The 26890-nt window shown below is 44.5% G+C and overlaps 1 protein-coding gene across 15 annotated transcripts in view; it reads right to left on the bottom strand.

The window, feature by feature from the left end:
- The window catches only part of plekha7b (pleckstrin homology domain containing, family A member 7b), a 173839-nt gene that overhangs the window by 108435 nt on the left and 38514 nt on the right, over nt 1-26890 (bottom strand). Inside the window, exon 1 of one of the 15 annotated variants that reach the window (XM_071380882.1) lies at nt 364-594. The exons of the other annotated variants lie outside the window; for them this stretch is intronic. The gene's annotated coding sequence lies outside the window, so the exon portion shown is untranslated. Of the gene's footprint in view, nt 1-363; nt 595-26890 lie in introns of those variants that run through there. 15 annotated transcript variants of the gene reach the window in all.

Below are 26890 nucleotides of genomic sequence, written 5' to 3'. Positions count from 1 at the left end.
AGAGGGGCTAAACCCAGGCTGGCAGCAGCATGGCACAGAGGGGCATGGCCCAGGGGGCTTTTCACCTCACCCTCACACACCAGCTAGCGCCATGCTGCACATACACCAGATCCTACGTCAAATACCAGGAACACACTATTCTCTTACAACTCCACAGTCCACTCTCTCTTGCTCACCTCCCACTACTTTGCTTGCCACACATTCTCTCTCTCCTCCTTAACCAAAAGTGAAATGTTATTAAACACATTTCCTTGTGTAACCTCCGATCAGATGTCTGTTCTTTTATCTTCTACTGGATCTGTCCTATTATTCTCTCTCTCTTTTGTTCTCTCTGCACAAAGTGAAGGAGCAGAGCAGTCTCACCTGGCGTGTCCCAGTGGATGATCTACTTCCTCCTAGTTAGACTGGCTGGTGGTGGTGATCCTCATGGTGGTGGCAAGGGGGGAAAAGCTCTCTCTCTCTGCTCAGGAGGAACACCTCAGAACGTTTATCACATCCTCCTTCTTCCTCTCTCCTAACAGCTCTCTGTCTCTCTCCCGCCACTCTCTCTCTCTTGCTCTTTCACTCCCCCTCCCTCAATCTCTCCCTTCTCTCTCTTTCGCTCGCTCTCTCTCGCTCTCTCTCTCAGAGCGGTCTAATGAACTCCAGCCCTGTGTTGGAGAGAGAGGGGATGTCCAGCAGCCAGAGAGATCAGAAGAGGAAGTACCTCTCTGTCCCACCTCTCTACGGACCAACATAAACACTGGGTTTATACCTGCCCTGCTTTTCTGTCCTGGCAAGTCCTCAGTATTCACACCTTCTAACATGTAAACAACCTCAGTTTCTCACAGTCCGGTCAGATTCACACTTTTGTTACTATTAATCACTTCATCCTGACACACATATTTGGCACTTTTATTGTCATCAGAGTACCTTGTCTTTCCTCTGAGTGGCAGCCTTGGAGCTAGGGGTAGGGGAAGATGGGAGGGGACATTGACATGGAGTTCTCCCAACATTGAAACCTCATCTTCCTCAGTGGTTGATTTTCCCAAATTTGGGCATGCAATAGTCAATCATTTGCTCCACACTCCGTATCACACATTGTGACAGGAGGCAGAGGGATCTATCTTCTCCTTGTTAACAAAAACCACTGTCTGAGGTAAGACACTTTAATAAGTTTGTCTGCTTCTCACACATACTTTTGTAAGGTATAGTACCTATTTTATAACCCCTGCTGTGGGCCAGCAGATTGGCTGAAGACAGTAGTGTGCTGTGACCTCATGGGGATGGTGAAGGAAGTGAAACTGATCCAGAGGTATGCAGGCCAGGCCCGGAGAGCAGGTGCTATTGACACTGCCCCATGGTCAATATTGTGAATGATAAACAACCATGGTTCATGTGCCAAAAGGAAAAGCTTAAGAACTAGAAATAAACTGCTAGCAGCTAGCCCTTTCTTTATTCAAATAGTTGATCTTCTTGAAAGGAAAGTTTGCTAGTGTACGATGCAATTGATTTTATAACACATTTATTGCAGAACTTAGACAGTATTCCTTAGCTAATTCAAAAGAGACAAACATTGGGTTGATCATTAAGCTGAGGTGTAGACTGAGCCATCTCAGATAGGCCTCGTCAGTGAGAGATTCAGCAGAGGAATGTTTCATCTGAATCTATTGTGATGTAACTCATGTGGTACGACTTTCAGAGCTATGCAGGTCAGGACACCAAGTACCACTGATTTCTCATCAGTGTCTGCGTTTCTACTAATCACCAATGAGCACCATGGCATGTAGCATTCATTTGACGCAGGGGGTTAATGACTTTTATTGGAAATCTAATCCAGTTATCTGCAACAAACACCAGATTCATATTGGCAGCTGTGTGGCACAATAAATTAGGCTTGTTTTTCCAACGACATAAAAACGAGTGGATCTAATACAAGGCTAAATAATGAGACAGAGTTAGCATGGAGAGTCATAGAGCCCTTTCACCACAATCATTTCCAGTGATGTAAAAGGCCATTACCAATGTGAAAGGGAAGGTACAGAGTAAGTCAACAGAGTCAGGGACATCCAGAATCTAATAAGTCCGGTCAGGCCTAGCAGAGTGAATTATTTTAACGGTGGTTATTATCCCAGCAAAATGAGTTAAGTCCATTAAGAAGATAATCATTCTGCATGAGGATTTACACATGTCCATTTGCCTTTATCAGTTCCCTCAACTAAGCACTACAGCCATGCCAGCTTCAATTCAAACCATTTTGTGGGAAATTATCCATGCAGAGCTACAAAAAGCATTTGGTGCATTGAAAAGCTTCTAGTCATTCAATGAGAAAATGTGAAAACCTGCAGGGTACCGCCTGGCTACCCAGCCCTGAGCCCTCCCATCTCATCTCATCACTGACTGGCAAGCCTTGCTTCAGTGAAGAAGACACTCCTCTTCTCTGTACTTTACACATTCTCTCCAATCTCCTTTAGCAGAGTAACTGTCTGTCTGACAGGCTGAGGTTACCTCATTAGGCTGTAATTATGGCCGGACTAAAACATCTCAACCACCCAGCCAGGGACTTTTTTTTTTACAGGTGGATCAACTCTGCCAAGCTTGCCTCTGTGGGAACAATCGGACCCTCTTCTCTCCTCACCCAGGCCCACACCACAGATGGCCAGCTCTAAAGTCCTGAGACACTGCTGGGCACTGGGCACAGAGTGTATCACCGCCTGGTACGGCAACTGCTCCGCCCACAACCGTAAGGCTCTCCAGAGGGTAGTGAGGTCTGCAGAACGCATCACCGGGGGCAAACTACCTGCCCTCCAGGACACCTACACCACCCGATGTCACAGGAAGGCCATAAAGATCATCAAGGACAACAACCACCCAAGCCACTGCCTGTTCACCCCGCTATCATCCAGAAGGCGAGGTCAGTACAGGTGCATCAAAGCAGGGACCGAGAGACTGAAAAACAGCTTCTATCTCAAGGCCATCAGACTGTTAAACAGCCACCACTAACATTTAGCGGCCGCTGCCAACATACTGACTCAACTCCAGCCACTTTAAAAATGGGAATTGATGGAAATTATGTAAAAATGTACCACTAGCCACTTTAAACAATGCCACTTAATATAATGTTTACATACCCTACATTACCCATCTCATATGTATATGTATATACTGTACTCTATATCATCTACTGCATCTTGCCATCTTTATGTAATACATGTATCACTAGCCACTTTAAACTATGCCACTTTATGTTTATATACCCTACATTACTCATCTCATATGTATATACTGTACTCTATACCATCTACTGCATCTTGCCTATGCCATTCTGTACCATCACTCATTCATATATCTTTATGTACATATTCTTTATCCCTTTACACTTGTGTGTATAAGGTAGTAGTTGTGGAATTGTTAGGTTAGATTACTTGTTGGTTATTACTGCATTGTCGGAACTAGAAGCACAAGCATTTCGCTACACTACACTTTCGCTACAAATCAAAATTTGATTTGATTTCACCCTGGCAGGGGGGAGACGCTTGAGGACACAGAGACTGAGCAGCATACAACAGCCAAGGCACGATGCTTCTTCTGACACGGCACATTAAAATGCAGTGTTGTACCACACACCTCCAGCCACAAGGTCGCGCTGCTCCAAAGCAGAGGCTAGCCAACAGCTAATTAGAGAGGCCTGAAAGGAGAGGGGCCCTGGGACTATAATGAGGGGTTTAGCTGGACAAGAGGGCCACTCTCTCACACGCTTTGTTCTCCAGGCTTAGAAGACATTCTGAAAAGTAATCACTCCTCTGATAGAGAATGTTGATGCTGTTCCTAAGATGAGACTGTAGCGTCAGCCCACTGGGCACACACACCGGTTGAATCAACGTTGTAACCACGTCATTCCAATGAAAGATCTGTGCCAGTGGGAGGGGAGACATGCAGTGCCAGTGGGAGGGGAGACATGCAGTGCCAGTGGGAGGGGAGACATGCAGTGCCAGTGGGAGGAGAGACATGCAGTGCCAGTGGGAGGAGAGACATGCAGTGCCAGTGGGAGGAGAGACATGCAGTGCCAGTGGGAGGAGAGACATGCAGTGCCAGTGGGAGGGGAGACATGCAGTGCCAGTGGGAGGGGAGACATGCAGTGCCAGTGGGAGGAGAAACATGCAATGCCAGACACAGACCAAAAACTGGGCCAAATTGCATATAAACAAAATGAGATGCTTGGTGTTCAGCCATCTAATCCAACTAAAGTTTCCTGGTGTCCATGTAGGCCCTTTACAGAATGGCCATCTCAGCAGCTCTCCTCTCATAACTCCCCTCTGTTGCTCCTTTTTATGGCCAGGCGTTAATAGCTTGTATAGTAGAAACGTTGCTCTTGGTTACGATGCGATAAACACTCATCAACTCTCACTCCTGTTTGTCATTTTTCCAGGCAGTGCCAACAGCAGTCTAAACATTAAGAGGCCTGGGGGAGAGGAGGAAGAGGAGGGAGCCATTCAAGTGTCCACATCAGCACTTCCATTACTCCAATGGCACAAAATTAGCCGACTGATAAATATTTAAAGGATTATTTGATGTGATTCAAAGAAATTGCTGTTTTATGCCCCCCCCCCCAACCATCACAATGAAATGACTTTCAAAGGCACTTATCTTGGGATCAATAGAGACAGAGATTTGCTGTGGCAAAATAAAAAGTTGGGAGTTATCTGGAATAAGGGGGATGAGGATCGGAGGGAAAATCAATGAGGAGTCCTGCAGCTTCAGGGGAATATTTAATGCCCATAGATCCAGCCTCTGCATGCCGTATCCCAATCACTCACTACCTGACTGCCATCCAAAGCAATCAGGGGTCACCTCCCTGTGAACTGCATACGCAAACAGTGTGCTGCTAGGAAAGGAGAGGGGACACTAACTATCCTCCCCTCCTGTTTTTCTCTGCTCTTTATCTCCATCAATAGACTACAACACACTTGATGTTCAACACTGTCACCTCCTTGTTCAGATGAATCGCTTGCTACTTCAACCACAACTTCTTCCAATGACCGTATGTAGAGAACATGATCTTGTCAACGACTTGTTAGTCACTGACTAACAACGATAGTCTACAGCGCCTGCTGAAAGGAATGACTAGACAATGTAAATGTAGGACCAGGCCCAGTGACAAGCAGTCCCCTCCGTCACTTAACGCAGGATCAGAGGAGTTGAGTCTGCTGGAGTGCCATGACCCTTGCACTAGCTTGGCACAAGTACCCTTCAGCTGCCTGGAAAACAAAACTTGACACTTCCAGCACAACACACAATGTTCTGTCCTGTTGTCCATTTCCCCCTTTGTCCGCCTGAACTCACTCACACTTCAACTGGGTGCATTTAGTAAAGCAGTCACGCTCAAGGACAACATCAGCAAAAGTATAATGCACCTCTGAATACGTCAGATCCAACACATGGTTTGTTAATATCCTCTAATGACCGTTGCCTCAATATTTATTGGAAAACTGTATTTGGAACCCTGGGACAGAAGCACACACCTCATCTGGAGGAAATGACTAGATGACAAGCCTGACAGTGCTGTGTTCTCCTTGCACGTGGAATACTATGACACACAAAAACACTTCTCTTTTACCACAGAGAGATAGAGAGAGAGTGAAAAAACCTCATGAATGTTAAAGATAAACATCTAGAGTCAGAAACTGATTGAAAATGTTTGAAATTAATAGGTTATCATGTTTCTTACACAGACAACAAATCTTTGAATAAGAGCCACACTTGAATTGAAATGTTGGCTTTCAGTATTCTGAGCATATCGCTCTGCTCCATCAGTAACATAGGAGTTCAGCTAACTAATTCTATGAAGGCAAATCTAAATCAAAACAGCCCCCCTCCCTTATCTGGCTGACCCCATACCCAAAGATCGATACCGCTGCTCAGTACAGGGCCAGGGGTTCAGAGATGTCCTGCCTCTCCCCGCATCCCCCTAGGCTCAGCAGCTCTGATGAGCCAGATAATTCAATTCAAGGGGCTTTATTGGCATGGGAAACATATGTTAACATTGCCAAAGCAAGTGAAGAAGATAATAAACAAAAGTGAAATAAACAATAAAAATGAACAGTAAACATTACACTCACAGAAGTCCCAAAGGAATAAAGACATTTCAAATGTCATACTATGTATATATACAGTGATGTAACGATGTGCAAACGGTTAAATAAATAAACAAAAATATGGGTTGTATTTACAATGGTGTTTGTTCTTAACTGGCTGCCCTTTACTTGTGGCAACAGGTCACAAATCTTTCTGCTGTGATGGCACACTGTGGTATTTCACCCAGTAAATATGGGAGTTGATCAAAATCGGGTTTGTTTTCTAAATCTTTGTGGATCTGTGTAATCTGAGGGAAATATGTCTCTCTAATATGGTCATACATTAGGCAGGAGGTTAGGAAGTGCAGCTCAGTTTCCACCTCATTTTGTGGGCAGTGTGCACATACAGTTGAAGTCAGAAGTTTACATTAAATTCATAAAATCTCTTTTTTCAACCACTCCACAAATTTCTTGTTAACAAACTATAGCTTTGGCAAGTCGGTTAGGACATCTACTTTACGCATGACACAAGTCATTTTTCCAACAATTGTTTACAGACAGATTATTTCACTGTATCACAATTCCAGTGGGTCAGAAGTTTACATACACTAAGTTGACTGTGCCTTTAAACAGCTTGGAAAATTCTGTCATGGCTTTAGAAGCTTCTGATAAGCAAATTGACATCATTTGAGTCAATTGGCGGTGTACCTGTGGATGTATTTCAAGGCCTACCTTCAAACTCAGTGCCTCTTTGCTTGACATCATGGGAAAATCAAAAGAAATCAGGCAAGACCCCAGAAAAAAAAAAAGTGTCGAACTCCACAAGTCTGGTTCATCCTTGGGAGCAATATCCAAATGCCTGAAGGTACCACGTTCAGCTGTACAAACAATAGTACGTAAGTATAAACACCATGGGACAGGCGTCATACCGCTCAGAAGGGAGATGCACTCTGTCTCCTAGAGATGAACGTACTGTGGTGCGAAAAGTGCAAATCAATCCCAGAACAACAGCAAAGTACCTTGTGAAGATGCTGGAGAAAACAGGTACAAAAGTATCTATATCCACAGTAAAACGAGTCCTATATGACTTAAATGTAAATGTAAATGTAACCTGAAAGGTCGCTCAACAAGGAAGCCACTGCTCCAAAAGCACCATAAAAAAGCCAGACCACGATTTGCAACTGCACATGGGGACAAAGATCGTACCTAATGGAGAAATGTCCTCTGGTCTGATAAAACAAAATAGAACTGTTTGGCCATAATGACCATCGTTATGTTTGGAGGAAAAAGGGGGATGCTTGCAAGCCGAAGAACACCATCCTAACCGTGAAGCACGGGGTGGCAGCATCATGTTGTGGGGGTGCTTTGCTGCAGGAAGAACTGGTGCACTTCACAAAATAGATGGCATCATGAGGGAGGAAAATTATATGGATATATTGAAGCAACATCTCAAGACATCTGTCAGGAAGTTAAAGCTTGGTCTTCCAAATGGGCAATGACCCCAAGCATACTTCCAAAGGACAACTGAAACTGAACTGAAAAGGCGTGTGTGAGCAAGGAGGCCTACAAACCTGACCCAGTTACACCAGCTCTGTCAGGAGGAATGGGTCAAAATTCACCCAACTTATTGTGGGAAGCTTGTGGAAGGCTACCCGAAACGTTTGACCCAAGTTAAACAATTTAAAGGCAATGTTACCATATACTAATTGAGTGTATGTAAACGTCTGACCCACTGGGAATGTGATGAAAGAAATAAAAGCTGAAATAAATCACTCTCCTATTATTCTGACATTTCACATTCTTAAAATAAAGTGGTGATCCTAACTGACCTAAAACAGGGAATTTTTACTAGGATTAAATGTCAGGAATTGTGAAAAACTGAGCTTAAATGTATTTGGCTAAAATGTATGTAAACTTCCGACTTCAACTGTATATATTGTTTTCTATATTACTCTACAGTATCTCATTCACTTAATGTTTACATATCTTGCATTACTCATCTCATATGTATATACTGTATTCTATACTATTCTACTGTATCTTAGTCCGTTCCGCTCTGACATCGCTCGTCCATATGTATATAGTCTTAATTCATTCCTACTTAGATTTGTGTGTATTGAGTGTTTGTTGTGTAGTTTGTTGGATTTTACTTGTTAAATATTACTGCACTGTCGGAGCTAAACACCTCCCTCTGCAGGGGCCCCTCAGGGGTGCGTGCTCAGTCCCCTCCTATACTCCCTGTTCACTCATGACTGCACGGCCAGGCACGACTCCAACACCATCATTAAGTTTGCCGATGACACAACAGTGGTAGGCCTGATTACCGAGAATGACGAGACAGCCTATAGGGAGGAGGTCAGAGACCTGGCCATGTGATGCCAGGACAACAACCTCTCCCTCAATGTGATCAAGACAAGAGGTGACTGTGGACTACAGGAAAAAGAGGACCAAGCACACCCCCATCCTCATCGACGGGCTGCAGTAGAGCAGGTTGAGAGCTTCAAGTTCTTTGGTGTCCACATCACCAGCAAACTAACATGGTCCAGGCACACCAAGACAGTCGTGAAGAGGGCACGACAAAACCTATGCCCTCTCAGGAGACTATAAAGATTTGGTAGGGGTCCTCAGATCCTCAAAAGGTTCTACAGCTGCACCATCGAGAGCATCCTGACTGGTTGCATCACTGCCTGGTATGGCAACTGCTTGGCCTCCGACCGCAAGGCACTACAGAGGGTAGTGTGAACAGCCCAGTACATCACTGGGGCCAAGCTTCCTGCCATCCAGGACCTCTATACCAGGCGGTGTCAGAGGAAAGCCCTAAAAATTGTCAAAGACTCTTCCACCCCCAAGCCATAAGACACCTGAACACTTAATCAAATGGCTAGTCAGACTATTTGCATTGCCACCCCCTCCCCCTCTTTTACACCACTGCTACGCTCAGTTGTTATCACCTATGCATAGTCACTTTAATAACTCTACCTTCATGTAGTACCGGTACCTGTATATAGTCTCGCTATTGTTATTTTACTGCTGCTCTTTACTTACTTGTTACTTATTCTTATCTGTATTTTTTTAAACTGCATTGTTGGTTAGGGGCTCGTAAGTAAGCATTTCACTGTAAGAACTACACCTGTTGTATTCGTCGCATGTGACTAATAACATTTGATTTGATCTGATTAGAAGCACAAGCATTTCACTACATCCGCAATAACATCTGCTAATCATGTGTATGTGACCAATACAATTTGATTTGATAGCCTATAGGCCAATGCAGCAGTAGGCCTATACCGCAACTTCAATCGTCAACTAATTAAAATACACAGGCCTAAAGCTGACAGATAAAAACAGTAGAAAATACCCTGATGAAAGTTCAGGTTATTTCAACCGCATTCACATACTCCACCTGTCTGCCTCCCTATCTATCTGTCTTGACTTGAGCTATCACTAGTGGAGTGCAATATTGTAGCAAATCAATTAACTGGATCCGGCACTAACGAACTTGCAAAATTGTATCAACTAGCCTTTTCCGGACTCTCAGAGTTTCCAGACAGCTGACGTTTACACTGGATATATGGGATCATCAGATCATGATATTTTTAAACTGGATATATGGGATCATCAGATCATATTTTTACACTGGATAATCGTATCATCAGATCCTGATATTTTGCTTTCACACTGAGGCTTGGTGATTATCGAGACCGGGAGTGTTGGAATTTAGTTTCTAATATCGTGAGGAACTAACATGATTTGCAACGGATGTTAAAAACGCAGACTTCATTGACTTACTGCGCGAGGTGAAGAAAAATGTACAATGAAGCTCAGCTTATTAGTGATGGACGTGGTGAGTTAAGACAATTAGAAATCAGACATTCTCAAATGGGCACTTTCCTATATTTGCGAGCAGCAGGTCCCTCAACGTTATCAGGACAGAGAAACCAGACACACGCTCATTGCTCACATGGAGCACTCCAAACAAAAAACAATGAAAAAAATTGACAAAACTTGGAAATGATGGTTATGAAATAAATCTAAACTTGCTTCTCACTAGTGTAGCAGGTTGTGAACTCTGCAAAAAACGTTTCCACTCAGAGAATGAGAATGATAAATTACTGTAATTAATACATTAACAGAAATTAATTCAACCAAATTACAGGGATTAATGGTACATTTACTAGGGCTACTGGTGACGTAATGGGGAATTGATCAAAATAAACAATTAAAGGGAAGACAATTCACACAATGAAACAATGAATGCAGAAGAATACGCGGGAAGACAGCTGAGAGCATTCTGGAGAACCAGGGCCAGCCCTCCCATTAGGCAGTCGCCTGTGGCGGCACTTGAATTTGGGGCGGCATTTTGACAATTGGCTGCAGCCCTCCGGTGCCCCTGATCGGCTACTACACCACCGGTGGCACCCCAGCCACCAGCTCATAGCGTTGCTGCAGTTCCCGTTCCCACCCCATTCCCGCTTCTCCAAAAGTTCACTCCCACTATCCTTGGTAGCTATGGTGGTGTGTGTGTGTTTAAAATGGGATTATCCAATTGTGAAACATTAATAAAAATGAATCTGCCAATTAAATGATTGTATTGTTTTTTATGTTTGTGTGTGACGAAGACGATTAGTGATTTAGGCAGTAGCGTAACCTAGCCTGTTAACGTTAGCTAGCTACTACTAGTGGATATACATTTCGCTAAAAGTAAGCTATAGAGATTTGAAACAATTTGCTAACATGTCTAAAAGACAAAAACTGGAAGCGAATATTATTATCAGGAAGCGAATATTTTAAAAAATGAATGAGAAAAGAGGAAAAATCTCCAAACGAAAGAAATTCGCTGCTGAAATGTATCAGCGTACAGCAATGTCCATCAACCAGTGTGGAGAATGACAAGCCTCCAAGGACAGGCCATTTACTCGCCGAGAACAACGAACCCCCGTTCGCGGATTCTAAACTCAGCAAAAAAAGAAACGTCCCTTTTTCAGTACCCTGTCTTTGAAAGATAATTCGTAAAAATCCAAATAACTTCACAGATCGTCATTGTAAAGGGCTTAAACACCGTTTCCCATGCTTGTTCAACGAACCATAAACAATTAATGAACATACACCTGTGGAACGGTTGTTAGGACACTAACAGCTTACAGACGGAAGGCAATGAAGGTCACAGTTATGAAAACTTAGGACACTAAAGAGGCCTTTCTACTGACTATGAAAAACACCAAAAGAAAGATGCCCAGGGTCCCTGCTCATCTGCGTGAATGTGCCTTAGGCATGCTGCAAGAAGGCATGAGGACTGCAGATGTGACCAGGGCAATAAATTGCAATGTCCGTACTGTGAGACGCCTAAGACAGCGCTACAGGGAGATAGGACGAACAGCTGATCGTCCTCGCAGTGGCAGACCACATATAACAACACCTGCACAAGATTGGTACATCTGAACATTACACATGCAGGACAGGTACAGGATGGCAACAACAACTGCCCGAGTTACACCAGGAACGCACAATCCCTCCATCAGTGGTCAGAATGGCCGCAATAGGCTGAGAGAGGCTGGACTGAGGGCTTGTAGGACTGTTGTAAGGCAGGTCCTCACCAGACATCACTAACAACAATGTCGCCTATGGGCACAAACCCACCGTCGCTGGACCAGACAGGACTGGCAAAAAGTGCTCTTCACTGACGAGTCGCAATTTTGTCTCACCAGGGGTGATGGTCGGATTCGCGTTTTTCATAGAAGGAATGAGCATTACACTGAGACCTGTACTCTGGAGCGGTATCGATTTGGAGGTGGAGGGTCCGTCATGGTCTGGGGCGGTGTGTCACAGCATCATCGGACTGAGCTTGTTGTCATTGCAGGCAATCTCAACGCTGTGCGTTACAGGGAAGACATCCTCCTCCCTCGTGTGGTACCCCTCCTGCAGGCTCATCCGAACATGACCCTCCAGCATGACAATGCCACCAGCCATACTGCTCGTTCTGTGCGTGATTTTCTGCAAGACAGGAATGTCAGTGTTCTGCTATGGCCAGTGAAGAGCCCGGATCTCAATCCCATTGAGCACGTCTGGGACCTGTTGGATCGGAGGGTGAGGGCTAGGGCCATTCCCCCCAGAAATGTCTGGGACCTTGCAGGTGCCTTGGTGGAAGAGTGGGGTAACATCTCACATCGCAAGAACTGGCAAATCTGGTGCAGTCCATGAGGAGGAGATCCACTGCAGTACTTAACGCAGCTGGTGGCCAGACCAGATACTGACTGTTACTTTTGATTATGACCCCCCCTTTGTTCAGGGACACATTATTCCGTTTCAGTTAGTCACATGTCTGTGGAACTTGTTTAGTTTATGTCTCAGTTGTTGAATCTTGTTATGTTCATACAAATATTTACACATGTTAAGTTTGCTGTAAATAAACGCAGTTGACAGTGAGAGGACGTTTCTTTTTTTGCTGAGTTTAGCAGCGAAGAGGACAAACCGGAGGAGTCCGAGCCATGCACTTACACCGATGATGACAGCTCTTGGACCCGGACTCAGATTCGTTGCTCCCCGTCCCCGATGACAGTGGTGCTGCTGCTAAATCCGACTCCCAGACAAAAACATAAAATATCCCGGTGAGTGGCCAAAATATATGAATGGATCTTTACAGGATATGTTCGTGCAGGCTGGGCCACATCAGGATAAGGAGGGGAATTTCCCAAAAGATGAGCGGCAACAAAGGTTTTCGGTGGCCCACTACAATAGGAGGATGGCGAACAAAGAGAGAGTGGAGAGACCATTGCTTGTCTATTCCTATAAAAAAAGATGCAGCCTACTGTTTTTGCTGCAAACCTTTTTCACAGGAGTGCAAATCAGGGATTGAACCAGGGACTGGAAGAATCTCTGCCACCTCCTCACCTCGCACGAGAAGTCGCATGACCACCTGGATAGTTTCCAGAGGTGGAAGGAGCTGGAGATCAGGATGGTCTACAAGCAAACTATCGATGCACAAGCCAAACGGGCTATTGACGGAGAGACTCTCCACTGGCAGCAGGTGCTGCAGAGGCTCATTGCTCTGATATGCGTAATGGCCACCCAGAACATTGCGTTACGTGAGACCACCGACAGGCTGAACGAGACAAATAATAGGAACTTTCTGAAGTTTGTGGAAATGCTGGGTATCTTTGATGGAATCATGAAGGAGTATTCAATTATGAGAGATTATTCAATTATCTATCACTTGTTAACTTTGTATTTTTAGATTTAAAGTGAAATTACGATGTAGTCTCTCTCTCAGATGATTGGATGTTAGGACCTTTAGCTACCGAGAGAAAACATTGCTGACTGCAATGCAGCACCACAGTAGAAGGCGGAGACTAAATAAATACATTCTGAAACTGATGTTGGACAATCAAATTCCATATGTAAATAAACCAAATTTGTTAAGGCTGGGTGATTGACATAAAGCTTATTTTACACTGCTCTAGTGAAACGAGGCCCGCCATGCATTTATGAAAGCACTTCTTTCAGAAGCTCAAATGATCTTACTCTTTTTTACAGTTCTACGGGAATATTACAATATGTTAAATATGTTATTTAAAAGTGTTGTTTTTACTGTAACAATTAATGGATCGTGCCATGTGTGATAACAGGTGGTATATTATTAATAATTAACTCTGTTTCCTACTATAGGCAGTTGGCTCCATTGTGACAGCAACACTAACTCTCCAATGCAGGGGTTGAAGTAAAATTACAACATTTTATATGAGCACAATCATAGAATTACATACAGTTGAAGACGGAAGTTTACGTACACCTTAGCCAAATACATTTAAACTCAGTTTTTCACAATTCCTGACATTTAATCCCAGTAAAAATTCCCTGTCTTAGGTCAGTTAGGATCACCACTTTATTTTAAGAATGTGAAATGTCAGAATAATAGTAGAGAGAATGATTTATTTCAGCTTTTATATCTTTCATCACATTCCCAGTGGGTCAGAAGTTTATATACACTCAATTAGTATTTGGTAGCATTGCCTTTAAATTGTTTAACTGGGGTCAAACGTTTTGGGTAGCCTTCCACAAGCTTCCCACAATAAGTTGGGTGAATTTTGGCCCATTCCTCCTGAGAGAGCTGGTGTAACTGAGTCAGGTTTATAGGCCTCCTTGGTTGCACATGCTTTTTCAGTTCTGCCCACAAATGTTCTATAGGATTGAGGTCAGGGCTTTGTGATGGCCACTCCAATACCTTGACTTTGTTGTCCTTAAGCCATTTTGCCACAACTTTGGAAGTATGCTTGGGGTCATTGTCCATTTGGAAGACCCATTTACGACCAACATTTAACTTCCTGACTGATATCTTGAAATGTTACTTCAATATATCCACATAATTATCCTCCCTCATGATGCCATCTATTTTAAGAAAAGCACCCCTACAACATGATGCTGCCACCCCCGTGCTTCACGGTTTGGATGGTGTTCTTCAGCTTGCAAGCCTCCCCCTTTTCCCTCCAAACATAACGATGGTCCTTTTAGCCAAACAGTTCTATTTTTGTTTCATCAGGCCAGAGGACATTTCTCCAAGAAGTACGATCTTTGTCCCCATGTGCCGTTGCAAACCGTAGTATGGCTTTTTTATGGTGGTTTTTGAGCAGTGGCTTCTTCCTTGCCGAGCGGCAAGCATTTTACTGTAGATATAGATACTTTTGTACCCGTTTCCTCCAGCATCTTCACAAGGTCCTTTGCGGTTGTTCTGGGATTGATTTGCACTTTTCACACCACAGTACGTTCATCTCTAGGAGACAGAATGCGTCTCCTTCCTGAGCGGTATGACGGCTGCGTGGTCCCATGGTGTTTATACTTGCGTACTATTGTTTGTACAGATGAACGTGGTACCTTCAGTTGTTTGGAAATTGCTCCCAAGGATGAACCAGACTTGTGGAGGTCTACAATTTTATTCTGAGGTCTTGGCTGATTTCTTTTGATTTTCCAATGATGTCTAGCAAAGAGGCACTGAGTTTGAAGGTAGGCCTTGAAATACAGCCACAGGTACACCTCCAATTATGTCAATTAGCCTATCAGAAACCTCAAAAGCCATGACAGAATTTTCTGGAACTTTACAAGCTGTTTAAAGGCACAGTCAATTTAGTGTATGTAAACTTCTGACCCACTGGAATTGTGATACAGTGAATTATAAGTGAAATAATCTGTCTGTAAACAATTATTGGAAAAATTACTTGTGTCATGCACAAAGTAGATGTCCTAACCGACTGCCAAAACTATAGTTTGTTAACAAAAAATGTGAGGAGTGGTTGAAAACTAGTTTTAATGACTCCAACCTAAGTGTATGTAAACTTCAACTGTATGTAATTGGAGACAACAGTGGCAAGAAAAGGTATGTGAACCCTTTGGAAATACCGGGATTTCTGCATAACATTTTATGACCAAGTTATCTGATCTTCATCTAGGTCACAACAATAGACAAGCACAGTCTGCTTAAACTAATAACACACAAACAATTATACGTTTTCTTGTCTTTATTGAACACACCATGTAAACATTCACAGCGCAGGGTGGAAAAAGTATGTGAACCCCTGGATTTAATAACTGGTTGACCCTCCTTTGGCAGCAATAACCTCAACCAAATTTTTTCTGTAGTTGCGGATCAGACCTGCACAACGGTCAGGAGGAATTTTGAACCATTCCTCTTTACAAAATTGTTTCAGTTCAGCAATGTTCTTGGGATGTCTGGTGTGAACTGCGCTCTTCAGGTCATGTCACAGCATCTCAATCAGGTTGAGGTCAGGACTCTGACTGGGCCTACTCCAGAAGGCATATTTTCTTCTGTTGAAGCCATTCTATTGTTGATTTACTTCTGTGTTTTGGGTTGTTGTCCTGTTGCGTCACGCAACTTCTGTTGAGCTTCAATTGGCGGACAGATAGCCTAACATTCTCCTGCAAAATGTCTTGATAAACTTGGGAATTCATTTTTCCGTCAGTGATAGCAAGCTGTGCAGGCCCTGAGGCAGCCCCAAACCATGATGCTCCCTCCACCATACTTTACAGTTGGGATGAGGTTTTGATGTTGGTGTGCTGTGCCTTTTTTTCCACACACATAGTGTTGTGTTCCTTCCAAACAACTCAACTGTAGTTTCATTTGTCCACAGAATATTTTGCCAGTAGCACTGTGGAACATCCAGGTGCACTTTTGCAAACTTCAGACGTGCAGCAATGTTTTTTTTGGACAGCAGTGACTTGGTGTCCTCCCATGAACACCATTCTTGTTTAGTGTTTTACGTATTGTAGACTCGTCAACATAGATGTTAACATGTTCCAGAGATTTCTGTAAGTCTTTAGCTGACACTCTAGGATTCTTCTTAACCTCACTGAGCATTCTGCGCTGTGCTCTTGCAGTCATCTTTGCAGGACGGCCAGTAGCAACAGTGCTGAACTTTCTCCATTTATAGACAATTTGTCTTACCGTGGACTGATGAACATGAAGGCTTTTAGAGATACTTTTGTAACCCTTTCCAGCTTTATGCAAGTGAACAATTCTTAATCTTAGGTCTTCTGAGATCTCTTTTGTTTGAGGCATGGTTCACATCAGGCAATGCTTCTTGTGAATAGCAAACTCACATTTTTTGTGAGTGTTTTTTACAAGGCAAGGAAGCTCTAACCAACATCTCCAATCTCGTCTCATTGATTGGACTCCAGGTTAGCTGACTCCTGACTCCAATTAGCTTTGAGAAGTCATTAGCCTAGGGGTTCACATACTCTTTCCAACCTACACTGTGAATGTAAAATTATGTATTCAATATAGACAAGAAAAATACAATACATTTGTGTGTCATTAGTTTAAGCACACTATGTGTGTCTATTGTTGTGACTTAGATGAAGATCAGATCAAATGTAATGACCAATTTATGCAGAAATCCAGGTAATTCCAAAGGGTTCACATACTGTTTCTTGCCACTGTATTTCTTCCTATTCCAGTGGTAAGCCTACCTGTTTGACAGACACAATTATGCTATTCATAGATGTCGGTGTAGCCAAATACAATACTGTCGCATGCACTGATTAAATACCTCCGTGTCTGGGAAGGGCTTGGTGTGTTTGGTTAAAACCAGAGCTCCAATTGAGTGAGGGTATCACATACCCTTTGTTAAAGAAAAGGGCAACAATGATATCTATTGTTTGCTTTATATTTTGAAATAAATACATGAAACGTATCCAGATTATATCAAGTGTTCTATAACAATGCTTAACTCAGTGATGCCTTATGGTAGAAACAAGCTCGAAAATGCCCGCGAAAGACGTGACTGACGCCTATGGAGATAGATTGATTCCTCTCTGTGACATTCTGAAGCTGAGCTGCAGCCTATAATATTCAAGGAGATTAAAAACATTGACTTTGCTATTCTGTCCCTATTAATTGAGCTTTTCTCTTTCTGAAAAGAGAAGATGTTTGTTTAAACCCAGGCAACTTTTAGGGAAGCACTTCTCTTGCTGGATTATACAACAGATGAGTAGCCAGCAGTTGAAGCGTACATGTTTCTGCTCTGTCTGGATGGAAAGGTACATTTTGAAAGTGCCATGCTTAGATTCATAAGGATGTCTAAGATGTCATTATTTGCAAACAGCGTTGCAAACAAGACACTCTGGTTTGACATTCAGAAATATGGTAAGAATGCCTATTTACCTGTCCATTATTCCCTGAAACCTTTTTGGGGGGTGGCAGAATGTCCAGGGCCGGCCCTGTGGAGAACTGAGTGTATGGATGGAGAGAGACGCACCATATTTTCGCCCAACACCCTCCACTTCTTCTTGTCTCAACATTTTAAATTATATTCAAGACACATTATCTTCATACATATTTGAGACCCTTTTCACTGACAGCCGTAACTCAATAATCAGCTAGGCCTATTACCACGCGCTCTGCCCAAATTGTGGGCTTCCCAAATAGGCATAGACCTATGCACCTTGAAACAATACACAGCTATGTTTTTTAAGAAGCTAATGATCCTCTGTTGCTAAGTCATGCCCTCTGGTGAAATATTTCAAATGATTTTATTTAGACAGGAGAAATTATATAATTTTGGCAAAACATCAATTTACATTAGAGCACATACTGTATGTCAAACTCATTCCACAGAGGGCCGAGTGTCTGTGGGTTTTCGCTCCTCCCTTGTACTTGACTGATGAATTAAGGTCACTAATTAGTAAAGAACTCCACCTGGTTGTCTAGGTCTTAATTGAAAGAAGAAGAAAAAAAAACAGACACTAGACCCTCCATGGAATGAGATGGACACCCCTGCTTTAGAGGAAGCCGGCATCTGAACAGTTCACTGTGCACCCGCCAACTTCCCTTTCCAATTCCCAAGTGGCTGAATCCAGAGATCTGTATAATGACGAGGTGCTCATGTCTCTGCCCTGACAATGGGAGTCATTGTCCCAAAGGTGGGAAGTCAGGCGACTAGCTTAGGTCTGTATATTATTCCCATAGAAATGCATTGGACTTATTCTGGAAAGATTTTGGCGAGATTGAGCCCTTTCTCTCTGATGAAACTTCAGTATGTCACCGGAGAAAGTAACCAAGCGAGCAAAACAGCACCCCTCTGTCTTACTACATGTAGCCCATCTATCTGATGCTGTCTGGACAGAAATGGTATGACATGCCATACTCTTTTGGTCCAGACAGCATCAGATACATGGTCTACACATACTGAGACAGAGGGGTGCAGAGGGGCGCCGTCTCGATCAAATAAATGATCAATATTTTAATATTTTATTTGGACGGGCAAGGAGGTATGGTAGGGTGGGCCAGGCCCACTAGACTCAGAGAGGCTCAGAGCAGGCAGATAGGAGGAAGCTCAGTCCAGGGCCCAGAATTCAATTCTTATGCTCAGATGAACCTCTCCATCTTGATTGCAGACTATTTGCAGACTGTAATTGGGAGATGTGACATGATGCCTTGATCTTATCCAACCAGCCAATCAGAAGGGCTCCAGCCAGGGATTCATTTGGCAGAGTAATGAGGTGACTCCTAGGGCCTGTAACATTACTGCCTGAGACGGCCGCAGGCACCCCGTCCCGGACGAGTTCCCACCACACCACACTGATGATATTGTCACACTGTATCTACGAGAGCTATAAACATGAATAATGATCACACTCAGCAAAATGAGGAAATGTCATCTGTGGTGGGATGGTGGAAAATACTACAGAAAATGTGATGACAGATGAGTGACAGAGAGAGAGAGAGAGACCTTGGTTTCCTCATACCCTGAGGTGCTGTATTCATTCATCCTTATCTCAATCTGATATCAGCACAAAAATACATTACAGGCAAACAGATAATCTAAAAGCCTTTTTGTCTGGACTGCTATCAGCACAAAACTCTGGTCTGCCCAGACCCAGGCCTGTTAGGGAGTGTCCCATGGTTGCCAGGCTCTGGGCTGGCTGAGGGCTCCCTGTCTCCCTGCCTGGCCTCCCAATAATCCTGTTCAGCTCAGAGTGGAGAGGGAAGGAAGGAGAGGGGAAAGGGGAGTGGAGGGGAGTTGAGGGGTTAGAGACGGTAGGAGAGGGGAGTGGAGGAGAGGAGAGTAGAGCGGATGGGAGGAGAGGAGAGTAGAAGGCAGGGGAGTAGAGGGGAAGGGAGGAGAGTAGAGGGGAAGGGAGGAGAGTAGAGCGGATGGGAGGAGAGGAGAGTAGAAGGCAGGAGAGTAGAGGGGAGGGGAGTAGAGCGGATGGGAGTAGAAGGCAGGGGAGTAGAGGGAAGAGTAAAGATGTAAGATCTTAATTTGATCATTCTTTTGTTGCTGAGAATTTTCCTGCACGGCAGGAAATGCAAACTTATAGTGTATTCAAGGTTTAAAAAGGCTTCTAATGTTAGTAATTTCCGCTTTAAAATGTCAAACTTGACTTGGCCTAACAACCGCTACAAAAAAATTCCATTAATTATAACCAAATCTTATCACGTACAACTTTAGCATTTTAGCTAAAGTAGCGTGGTTGGTCGGGGTGTATAACGCGAATGTCTAGCGACCCAAAAGGTTGCTGGTTTGAATCCCATTAGCATTGTAGCTAATTAGCAACTTTAACTACTTCCTACTTTTTAGCTACTTAGCAACTACTTAGCATGTTAGCTAACCCTAACCTTAACCCTTTTAGCTAACCCTAACCCTTTTAGCTAACCCTTCCCCTAGATTTGTGTGTATTGTTAGACATTACTTTACTGTTGGAGCTACAAACACACCCGCAATAATATCTGCTAAATATGTGTATGCAAACAATAACATCTGATTTGATTCATATTTCCTGTTGCTGCATAATTATTTTACTGCTGTAGCAAACTGGCTCAAATTAAGATCCTACATCTGTAGTGGAGTTTCGGCGAGTCAAGGGGATGGGAGTAGAGGGGAGGAGAGGGAAGAGTAAGGTAGTTTAGTGGAGTAGAGGGGAGGAGAGGGAAGAGTAAGGTAGTTTAGTGGAGTAGAGGGGAGGAGAGGGAAGAGTAAGGTAGTTTAGTGGAGTAGAGGGGAGGAGAGGGAAGAGTAAGGTAGTTTAGGGGAGTAGAGGGGAGGGAAGAATAAGGTAGTTTAGTGGAGTAGAGGGGAGGAGAGGGAAGAGTAAGGTAGTTTAAGGGAGTAGAGGAGAGAGGAGGGAAGAGTACGGTAGTTTAGGGGAGTAGAGGAGAGGGGAGGAGAGGAGAGGGGAGGGAAGAGTAGGGTAGTTTAGGGAGTAGAGGAGAGGGGAGGGAAGAGTAAGGTAGTTTAGGGGAGTAGAGGGGAGGGAAGAGTAAGGTAGTTTAGTGGAGTAGAGGGGAAGAGAGGGAAGAGTAAGGTAGTTTAGGGGAGTAGAGGGGAGGGGAGGGAAGAATAAGTTAGTTTAGTGGAGTAGAGGGGAGGAGAGGGAAGAGTAAGGTAGTTTAGTGGAGTAGAGGGGAGGAGAGGGAAGAGTAAGGTAGTTTAGGGGAGTAGAGGGGAGGGAAGAATAAGGTAGTTTAGTGGAGTAGAGGGGAGGAGAGGGAAGAGTAAGGGAGGAGAGGGGAGGAGAGGGAAGAGTAAGGTAGTTTAAGGGAGTAGAGGAGAGGGGAGGGAAGAGTAAGGTAGTTTAGTGGAGTAGAGGGGAGGAGAGGGAAGAGTAAGGTAGTTTAGGGGAGTAGAGGGGAGGGGAGGGAAGAGTAAGGTAGTTTAGTGGAGTAGAGGAGAGGGAAGAGTAAGGTAGTTTAGGGGAGTAGAGGAGAGGGGAGGGAAGAGTAAGGTAGTTTAAGGGAGTAGAGGGGAGGGAAGAATAAGGTAGTTTAGTGGAGTAGAGGGGAGGAGAGGGAAGAGTAAGGTAGTAGAGGGGAGGAGAGGGAAGAGTAAGGTAGTTTAGGGGAGTAGAGGAGAGGAGAGGGAAGAGTAAGGTAGTTTAGGGGAGTAGAGGAGAGGGAAGAGTAAGGTAGTTTAGGGGAGTAGAGGGAAGAGTAAGGTAGTTTAAGGGAGTAGAGGAGAGGGGAGGGAAGGGAAGAGTAAGGTAGTTTAGGGGAGTAGAGGGGAGGGGAGGGAAGAGTAAGGTAGTTTAGTGGAGTAGAGGGGAGGAGAGGGAAGAGTAAGGTAGTTTAGTGGAGTAGAGGGGAGGAGAGGGAAGAGTAAGGTAGTTTAGGGGAGTAGAGGGGAGGGGAGGGAAGAATAAGGTAGTTTAGTGGAGTAGAGGGGAGGAGAGGGAAGAGTAAGGTAGTTTAAGGGAGTAGAGGGGAGGAGAGGGAAGAGTAAGGTAGTTTAAGGGCGTAGAGGAGAGGGGAGGGAAGAGTAAGGTAGTTTAGTGGAGTAGAGGGGAGGGGAGGGAAGAATAAGGTAGTTTAAGGGAGTAGAGGGGAGGAGAGGGAAGAGTAAGGTAGTAGAGGGGAGGAGAGGGAAGAGTAAGGTAGTTTAGGGGAGTAGAGGGGAGGGAAGAGTAAGGTAGTTTAAGGGAGTAGAGGGGAGGAGAGGGAAGAGTAAGGTAGTTTAGGGGAGTAGAGGGGAGGGAAGAGTAAGGTAGTTTAAGGGAGTAGAGGGGAGGAGAGGGAAGAGTAAGGTAGTTTAGTGGAGTAGAGGAGAGGAGAGGGAAGAGTAAGGTAGTTTAGTGGAGTAGAGGAGAGGAGAGGGAAGAGTAAGGTAGTTTAGTGGAGGAGAGGAGAGGGAAGAGTAAGGTAGTTTAAGGGAGTAGAGGGGAGGGAAGAATAAGGTAGTTTAGTGGAGTAGAGGGGAGGAGAGGGAAGAGTAAGGTAGGAGAGGGGAGGAGAGGGAAGAGTAAGGTAGTTTAGGGGAGTAGAGGAGAGGAGAGGGAAGAGTAAGGTAGTTTAGGGGAGTAGAGGAGAGGGAAGAGTAAGGTAGTTTAGGGGAGTAGAGGGAAGAGTAAGGTAGTTTAGGGGAGTAGAGGGAAGAGTAAGGTAGTTTAAGGGAGTAGAGGAGAGGGGAGGGAAGAGTAAGGTAGTTTAGTGGAGTAGAGGGGAGGAGAGGGAAGAGTAAGGTAGTTTAGGGGAGTAGAGGGGAGGGAAGAGTAAGGTAGGTTAAGGGAGTAGAGGAGAGGAGAGGGAAGAGTAAGGTAGTTTAAGGGAGTAGAGGGGAGGAGAGGGAAGAGTAAGGTAGTTTAAGGGAGTAGAGGGGAGGAGAGGGAAGAGTAAGGTAGTTTAGTGGAGTAGAGGAGAGGAGAGGGAAGAGTAAGGTAGTTTAGTGGCGTAGAGGAGAGGAGAGGGAAGAGTAAGGTAGTTTAGTGGAGGAGAGGAGAGGGAAGAGTAAGGTAGTTTAAGGGAGTAGAGGGGAGGAGAGGGAAAAGTAAGGTAGTTTAAGGGAGTAGAGGGGAGGAGAGGTTAGAGTAAGGTAGTTTAGTGGAGTAGAGGAGAGGAGAGGGAAGAGTAAGGTAGTTTAGTGGAGTAGAGGAGAGGAGAGGGAAGAGTAAGGTAGTTTAGTGGAGGAGAGGAGAGGGAAGAGTAAGGTAGTTTAGTGGAGGAGAGGAGAGGGAAGAGTAAGGTAGTTTAAGGGAGTAGAGGGGAGGGAAGAATAAGGTAGTTTAGTGGAGTAGAGGGGAGGAGAGGGAAGAGTAAGGTAGTAGAGGGGAGGAGAGGGAAGAGTAAGGTAGTTTAGGGGAGTAGAGGAGAGGAGAGGGAAGAGTAAGGTAGTTTAGGGGAGTAGAGGGAAGAGTAAGGTAGTTTAGGGGAGTAGAGGGAAGAGTAAGGTAGTTTAAGGGAGTAGAGGAGAGGGGAGGGGAGGGAAGAGTAAGGTAGTTTAGTGGAGTAGAGGGGAGGAGAGGGAAGAGTAAGGTAGTTTAGTGGAGTAGAGGGGAGGAGAGGGAAGAGTAAGGTAGTTTAGGGGAGTAGAGGGGAGGGGAGGGAAGAATAAGGTAGTTTAGTGGAGTAGAGGGGAGGAGAGGGAAGAGTAAGGTAGTTTAAGGGAGTAGAGGGGAGGAGAGGGAAGAGTAAGGTAGTTTAAGGGAGTAGAGGAGAGGGGAGGGAAGAGTAAGGTAGTTTAGTGGAGTAGAGGGGAGGGGAGGGAAGAATAAGGTAGTTTAAGGGAGTAGAGGGGAGGAGAGGGAAGAGTAAGGTAGTAGAGGGGAGGAGAGGGAAGAGTAAGGTAGTTTAGGGGAGTAGAGGGGAGGGAAGAGTAAGGTAGTTTAAGGGAGTAGAGGAGAGGAGAGGGAAGAGTAAGGTAGTTTAGGGGAGTAGAGGGGAGGGAAGAGTAAGGTAGTTTAAGGGAGTAGAGGGGAGGAGAGGGAAGAGTAAGGTAGTTTAGTGGAGTAGAGGAGAGGAGAGGGAAGAGTAAGGTAGTTTAGTGGAGTAGAGGAGGAGAGGGAAGAGTAAGGTAGTTTAGTGGAGGAGAGGAGAGGGAAGAGTAAGGTAGTTTAGTGGAGGAGAGGAGAGGGAAGAGTAAGGTAGTTTAGTGGAGGAGAGGAGAGGGAAGAGTAAGGTAGTTTAATGGAGTAGAGGGGAGGAGAGGGAAAAGTAAGGTAGTTTAAGGGAGTAGAGGGAAGAGTAAGGTAGTTTAATGGAGTAGAGGAGAGGGGAGGGAAGAGTAAGGTAGTTTAGGGGAGTAGAGGGGAAAGTAGGAGAGTAAAAAGGGGAGGGGGCTGGTAGAGTCAGGCGAGTGCAGTCATCCGCAGCCAGACAAGATGAAGCTGTCAAGAGGCCTTAAAGACTACACTGAAATACCAACTACAGACCAAATACATACTGTATACTAAGAAAAGTGCTCGCTGATAGAAATCGTGAGTAAACACTGACATCTCCTAGAAGCTGTATCCGTTAGACTACCTCTTTAGCACCAGTTCAGCAGCTCCAGATTTCACACATTCTGAAAAGAGTTTGAAAACGGATATACAGCTGAAGTCGGAAGTTTACATACACTTAAGTTGAGTCATTAAAACTTGTTTTTCAACCACTCCACACATTTCTTGTTAACAAACTATAGTTTTAGCAAGTCGATTAGGACATCTACTTTGTGCAGGACACAAGTCATTTTTCCAACAATTGTTTACAGACAGATTATTTCACTTATAATTCACTGTATCACAATTCCAGTGGGTTAGAAGTTACACTAAATTGACTGTGCCTTTAAACAGCTTGGAAAACTCCAGAAAATGTCATGGCTTTAGAAGCTTCTGATTGACTCAAATGATGTCAATTAGCCTATTGGAGGTGTACCTGTGGATGTATTTCAAGGCCTACCTTCAAACTCAGTGCCTCTTTGCTTGACATCATGGGAAAATCTAAAGAAATCAGACAAGACCTCAGAAAATAATTGTAGACCTCCACAAGTCTGGTTCATCCTTGGGAGCAATTTCCAAACGCCTGAAGGTACCACGTTCATCTGTACAAACAATAGTGCGCAAGTATAAACACCATGGAACCACGCAGCCATCATACCGCTCAGGAAGGAGACGCGTTCTGTCTCCTAGAGATGAACGTACTGTGGTGCGAAAAGTGCAAATCAATCCCAGAACAACAGCAAAGGACCTTGTGAAGAGGCTGGAGAAAACAGGTACAAAAGTATCTATATCCACAGTAAAACGAGTCCTATATCGACATAACCTGAAAGGCCGCTCAGCAAGGAAGAAGCCATTGCTCTAAAACCACCATAAAAAACCCATACTACGGTTTGCAACTGCACATGGGGACAAAGATCGTACTTCTTGGAGAAATGTCCTCTGGTCTGATAAAACACAAATAGAACTGTTTGGCCATAATGACCATTGTTATGTTTGGAGGAAAAAGGGGGAGGCTTGCAAGCCGAAGAACACCATCCCAACCGTGAAGCACTGGGGTGGCAGCATCATGTTGCATTGCTGCAGGAGGGACTGGTGCACTTAACAAAATAGATGGCATCATGAGGGAGGGAAATTATGTGGATATATTGAAGCAAAATCTCAAGACATCAGTCAGGAAGTTAAAGCTTGGTCGCAAATGGGTCTTCCAAATGGACAATGACTCCAAGCATACTTCCAAAGCTGTGGCAAAATGGCTTAAGGACAACAAAGTCAAGGTATTGGAGTGGCAATCACAAAACCCTGACCTCAATCCTATAGAAAATGTGTGGGCGGGGGATCACGTGACCCCTGAACAAGATGGCCGCATGAACTAAGAGCTCCGGACAAGTAGTTTCCAATTCCTAATCTTACCTCCACTTCAAGTTTAAACTCCTTTAGCTTTAGTCAAAAAGTCATGGCGGCTACAAAAGGCAACACTACAGGTGACATTTTTACCCGGACTCGAGCATTAGCGACGGAAAAAGCCTCCAAGAAGCAGCTAGCTTCAGAAAAAGCTAGCGCCATTAGCCAGGAGCAAGAGGACCCGTTCCCCCCCGAGGCCCAACCTCGCACTTTGTCGAAGACATCCTTTCTGAGTTGAGATCCCAACGTACAGAACTCATCATTAAACTAGATGCCATTAACTCTCAGCTCAGTGCGATAGGGGGCAAGGTGATAATCCTGGAAAATGCTTTGCCTGGCATCAACAACAAGATAACCATAAACACGGGGCGCCTGGACGAGGCAGAGGGGCGAATCCTATCCACGGAAAACTTGACAGACGCCATGGAAACAATAGCATATGCTAAACAAAAAATAGAGCAGCTGGAAGAGAAAACAGAGGACCTGGAAAACAGGGGGCGAAGGAATAATTGTGTTCTATTAAATCTGGGAGAAAAAGAAGAGGGAAACATGCCACTGATCCGCTACCTGCAAGACAAACTTCCCGAGTGGCTCCACCTGTCCACCGACAGGCCCATAGAACTCGAGAGAGCTCACCGAGCACTGAGGCCCCCACCAGCAGCCAGACAACCACCGCGCCCAATCACCATATGTTTCCTGAGATTCACCGACCAGGAACGAGTCCTACAGGCGGCGAACACCAACACCATTACAGTGGGAAACGCCAAACTCACCTTACTCCAGGACCTGTCAGCTGGAATACGCCGAAAGCGCCGAGAGTTTGACGAGGTGAAGAAATACTCCATTGACCGAGGCATCTTTAGGGGATTCAAATACACAAACGAGCTCAGGATTCTTCACCAAGGAGCCCTGCGACACTTCAAAACTCCCGAAGAGGCAAAACGTTTTTTGAAAGACAATCCCGGTCAATGAGAAATGGACCAATGACTAAATGCGATTACTGTTAGGTAAGACAACATATAGCCGATATCCAAAGACCCACCCGCCCCGCTAAATATCATTATAGCCGTCTAATCTATATTTATGTTCCTTTAGCTGAGAGGGATAGGCTCTATAGCATAACCTAGGCCTACTATATGTAGGCTGGGCTATTGATTTTCTCCCTCTTTTAATGTGGTCTGGATGGGGGCTGCGTTGCCATTTACTCAATCCGGGGCGGAGAGGATGAGGCATTTCTTTGGTGG

This window comes from Salvelinus alpinus, chromosome 33 (assembly GCF_045679555.1).
Source record: "Salvelinus alpinus chromosome 33, SLU_Salpinus.1, whole genome shotgun sequence".
NCBI lineage: Eukaryota > Metazoa > Chordata > Actinopteri > Salmoniformes > Salmonidae > Salvelinus > Salvelinus alpinus.
Note: the sequence above shows the minus strand (reverse complement) of the source record. Positions and strands in the feature narration are given on the sequence as shown.